The following is a 6,000-nucleotide window of genomic DNA, read 5'->3' as shown; positions in this document are numbered from 1 at the left end:
TCTTTGTGTCTTCATTTTTCTCCCACTCTATCTTTAGAATAAATACACTAAATATTCAAAGATAGTTTATGAGACACAAGTGATGATTTCGAAGTAGAGGGAGGACTATCTCATAGATTGACTAAAAGATTTTAAATTTGATGAGTGTACTTGGTAATTGACATTTCTTTAGGAGAGTTCATCAACTCAACATCACTTTATAATTGATCATACACAAGCCTTAAGCTTGTGGACATATAATGAATCTCATCATTATAGTTGTCTATTGGATCACTTTAAGTAGATGATCATATGTTTCTATGTGCAAGCATATAAAGACGAATTTTTAGAACAAAGAAATATGATAAAAGGGGAGACTTAGGTTGCAAACCAAGCCACCATAATCCAAAATACAACCATTGTTTAGAAAGGATCAACCATTTCCATGTCGAACACGGAAATCAAAATAGTTCTAAAAATCCGAAATACAACTTAAAATAAGACAATAATAAAAAGCCAAGCTTCATTGGTAGCTACTCCTAGCTCCTTGATGATTTCTCAAGCTTGCTTTTCCTTTCCTTTGTCTTTGCTTGGAGGAGGCCCTATTTACAATAAAAAGGGGATACATTATCACAACTTTGTATCAAAATACCATAGTTGAATTAGAAACATAAGAGAAAGGATAGTCATTTACCTACTGGAGTGATCTTTCCAGCTTTGATGTCACCAAGGTACTTGGAACAATTCCTTTTCCAATGTCCAACACCATTACAACAATGGCATTTATCAAGAGGACCTTTCTTGGTCTTGGAAGTGCTAGCTTCAAAAGTCTTAGCCTTGGTGGACATGGGAGCTTGCCTCTTACCCTTTTTCCCATTCTTCTTGAACTTCCCCTTGCTCTTGGTGCTTATATTAAGCACATCCTTAGGTGGGTTAACATTTAACCTCATGTCTCTTTCGGCTTGCACAAGTAACTTGTGCAACTCTTCAAGAGACACGTCCTTGTCTTGCATGTTAAAATTCACCCGGAATTGAACATATGCTTTGACTTTGGATAAGGAGTGTAGAATCCTATCTACAATGAGCTCTTTGGGGATTTCAACCTTTTGAAGTTTCAATGTCTCGACTAGCTCCAACAATTTGAGCACGTGAGGGCTAACCTTTTGGCCCTCCTTAAAATCGAGATCAAAGAATGCCGAGGCCGCCTCATATTGGAAGATCCTCGGAGCTTGCGAAAACATTGTCACAAGTTTGGAATAGATTTCATAAGCGGTGCCCATTTTAAAGGCTCTCCTTTGGATATCCGCCTCCATCGCAAAAATCAACACTTTTTTCATAGCGGCAGACTCTTTGTGGTAAGCCTCATATGCTTCCCTAGTGGCGGCACTCGACCTAGCATTAGGTTCGGGTGGAGAGGCCTCGGTGAGGTAACGAAGCTTGTCGTCACCTTGGGCGCCTAATTTGAGTTGGGCATCCCAATCGGAGAAATTTGACCCATTCTTTTCAAGTTTACAACGATCCATGAAGAATCGGAGCCATGAAACATTAGTGAGAGGTGCGGCGTTGGTGTTTGGTGCGGCCATTTGTTATGAGAAATAAAAGTGGTCTACAAAATGAAAATAGAAGGAATAAAACATTTGTCGTTTTCAAAATAATAATAACACTCGTAAATTTTAATTTAAACAAGTTTTATTGCATTTATCTAGTGACCTCTACCCAACTTTGATAAATGATTCCAAGACCCAAATTCATATTAACTTAGGCATCGATAAAGCCGAATACAACCCTTATCAATATAACTCGGTGGATTAACTCTTTAATCGATCCTACTTTTAGAACTCTTGGTCGATAAATTTACATTAATATTTATCTTTAGCCCGAAACACATCCGGCAACCGTCGAGAATACTTTCGTTGAGTTCAACCGAAATTTCGAATAAATGTGTCCATGATCCAAATTTACATCAACTTGGGCATCGGTAAAGCCGAATACAACCCTTATCTTTATAAATTCGGTGGGTAGACATTTATCACTCACTTTTCCTACGTAGCAAGGTTTGTACCCCGGTAAGGCCGAGTGCACTCCCTCACGAAATAGGTTTTCATGGTTTCTACTTTTTGGTAAGGCTAAGTCTCAATTGTTTATTTTAGCGAGAGGTCATGTCAATTTATTATCTATCACGTTTTAAGTGAACTAAAGCGGTGAACTACGATAATTGTAATTGACACGGTCGATTTACTCGATTAAATGATAATGCATGTTTTAGTTATGGCGATTTAGCGATACATGCAACATATAAATAAAATGCAAAGCATAAATAAAATCATAGTATGGCCTTCCTAAAATAGTAAATCTAATAAACTATTACAAATTCGGAAACCAACTCCTATGGTCCCTGAACTTCGGTCTTAGCACGCACTTCAAGGCAACACTTTCTTTGATGGATCGCCTTCTCGAGTGGCACCGTCTTCAAGGAACTCCGGAATGAATAAATTACAAAATGAATTACATAATTTCCTATTATACATTTGTAACTAAAATAAAATAAATCCATTAAATTACAAAACGGTGATACGAGATCACAATAAATTTCAACCAAATCGATATTCTCATACATTTCGGGTAATATCAATTAAAATTAAGGCCATACTAAGTAAAATTACATAATTCAAAATTACATAAAATTAAAATATGACAATCATAAATAAAATGCAGCATTATAATATGTATGAACATGCCCAATTTTATGCTAAATCGCCTTTAAGGAGCCAATATCGTATATTAATTGGTTTTTACGGATTTGCGTGATTTAACCTTTTAAAATCACAATAATTACATAAAATCATATTTATGTACAAGTTAATTACCCTAACTATCTTAGGACTCAAAATTAGTCTCCACTAACATTTGACAATAATTAACCTAGATTTCTTAATATTGTTCCTAAATGGACTTAAAATACAAAATTATGCCATAAACTTCAAATTAAATCATAAAAATTTCAAATAATTTCAAATTTTGAAATTTAAACTCATGAACATTCTGGAAAAATACTATGACACTCATAATGTTCAAAAACTTAGGTTAAAAATTTCGAAAATATATCGAGAAAAACAATGTTGCGGTTTATCGGTTTTAACAAATATGACCATAAAAATATGAGAGAAATTATTTTTATCAACTTTTCACTTTTAGATCTGAAATATATGATAAAATGCAACATGTGACGTTTTTTCTTAAGTCATGAAGTATGTTTTAGCATTATTACTAATTTTAGTCACTATTTATGTGATTTTTCATCAAAAATTCATAAATCATGCATAAAGACTTCATTATAGCCAAATATTTTACACACATCTTGTAAAATTGTATGTGACAACATACTAATTTCCATAATCATATTCGAAATATAACTCATATTAACCTATTTACCCATTTAAATACGATTTTAACTTGAAAAATCCATATTTTGAGCAAAACAACTCATTTTATCATAAAAATTTACAGGCCATTAGTAGATAATATATGTGAAAACATATCCAAAAACCACTGACAAATTCGAAGTTTAGCTATTTTTAGTCCAAAAATGACATTTTTATCATAAAAATCACATTTTAATGTCATTATTATATAAAATGAACAATAAAATCCATAAATAAACCAAAATGTCCTAAAAAGCACTTAGGACCAGAAAACTTTAACATGCAAATTTATTTTAAGATTTATCTTCATAAAACCAATTAATTAGTTTTGTATGTTAATCATATAACTCGGAAAATCTATAAACCGATTTGCATGCAAACAACCTAAGGCTCATGATACCACTTGTTAGAATTTTTAATCTCATTATATAACATATTCATATATGTGACAATTTAATTTAGTCATAAATTAAAACTAGATCTTATGCATGCAAACTTGAATAAGAATAGAGAAGAAATCGTCTTTCTTACAATGGAATTTCGGATTAAAGGACACAAGTAAGATCTTCTTCTTACTTGTTCTTGAGCTTTCCTTATATGGATGAACAAAGGATCCAAAGAAGAATCCCTCCCAAAATTTAATACCCAAGATAACCTCTTAAAAGACTAATATTATTAGAACTAGAACAATATTAACCTTACCAAAATTGACCCAAAATATTTATTTTTATCTCTTGTAATTTCGGCCAAGAGGAAGGATTTTTGGAGATTTTATCTCTCTAATTTTGCATAAGATGTAGAGAGAGTTTTTATAATTTCTAACACTAGAAATTATTTTGTGAAGAAGTGAATAATTAGAGGAAAAACAATTGGCATTTTAGACCTCCAAAAACCGGCTGGCATAGGGAGAGTAGAGCCAATGCATGAGCTTGTTATTCTACCCAAGAAAGAATAGGTATGCATGGCTATATTAGGTTGCAATCATCATGCTTTCCACTTAAACATAATTAACATAATTTAAACCTAATACTCCCTCCTTTTTTCGGCACTTACATAAAATGGGAGGTCCATTTTATATTTTGTCATTTGTCAATTGTCACATGTCACTAGTCATGTGAAATTGTCATGTATTTTTAATATATTAAAAATCAACGTATTAATAAAAATACGTCATGTACAAAATCGACTTAGTAATTCATAATTACTTGTACCAAAACGGTTTACCAATTATAAATCACAACGTCTTGTATTTATAATAAATTATTCATTCAGTTTCAATTGTTTCGTAAACAATAATTTTATCTAAGTAATAAAACAATTTGATTACTTAGACCGTATCTTATTTAATCGAATTACAATAAGATACGTCAATAATACTCAGAAAATCGTCCGTCAATTTTAAGCAATTTAATTAACCCGTATCGACATACAATCAATTAAATAATCAATTAAGAGTGTCACCCTTTAGGTATGACCTAAGGGGATCAACTGATCACCACCGTCGCACGACAGTAATGTCAAACTCTAGTCAACCAATCATTACCGATATGTGTGGACCAGTTGACTATAAAATATTACATCCCACATGTATTCTTGAAACGAGATTTAAACATGTGATCATCAAGATCGACAGTTGTGATCGCATTATTGTCGGAGGACACATATTCCAACAAAATATACATATGTTTGTGGACATGGGTCACCCGCCACGCCAAGCCAATCTGTGGACATGCGGCGGTCGGAAAGCTACGCTCGGTGGCGTAAAAATGCTTTCGACCGGCTCATTTTAGATCGGTCGGTTTCGTCTCGGCAACGGTCTCGAAACGATGTTAGAGATGTTCGGAGTCGCCACCAAACAATTGTGGGATGCTTGGAAACCGTTCGAATCCACTTTATACCTAGGTCAATCAAGGCAAAAAGCGGTGTTTGACATATGTACTAAAGATACAGATTCGTCCCTCTTTAGCATCCTATCTCTAGAATGACTCTCATTCGCTCTGGATAAAGTCGTCCACTATCCAAAGTTTCCGAGTAAGAGGTGAAGGTACGTATTGGGAAGCCCTTTAATGAGACAACCCAATCCCGCCCGCGGTAGCGGCCTCTACTGATCGATCTTGGTTGGTTGAATGCAAAAGTTGATAAAATGAGTAAATGCTTGAATGCGCATCCACAAGTTTAAACCTAACATGTGAGTTTACTATAACGGTTGTTTATTCAAATATCAAGTAATTGATGTCAAGTTGGATTTAATGTTAATTTGCATGCAAGACGGAAATTAAACATCCATTTACCGAGTTAGGTTTATGGTGCATAACGTGATCCATTTGTCTTAGAAAGGGATTTTGCAAATACAAAATAAAATGTGGACTTTGTCAATCTGACCTGTCCTGTATTCAGGTTAACCGAAGTCGGGATCGTCCTAGACAAGTGCTGGGAAGGAAGCGGGACCTGCATCAGGCAAGCTATTGAGGTGCGAGCCTTAGGGCGATGCAAAGGGGCCTGTCCAGGTTTTAAAACTGGAAATCAGTGAGCCTGTTTAGGCGCGAGGCAGTAGACGACCCAAAGGGATATCTCCTGGTTGTTAAAAATGTTTATGAAA

This window comes from Silene latifolia, chromosome 10, assembly GCF_048544455.1.
Source record: "Silene latifolia isolate original U9 population chromosome 10, ASM4854445v1, whole genome shotgun sequence".
NCBI classification, from domain to species: Eukaryota; Viridiplantae; Streptophyta; class Magnoliopsida; order Caryophyllales; family Caryophyllaceae; genus Silene; species Silene latifolia.
This window is presented reverse-complemented; position numbering follows the sequence as displayed.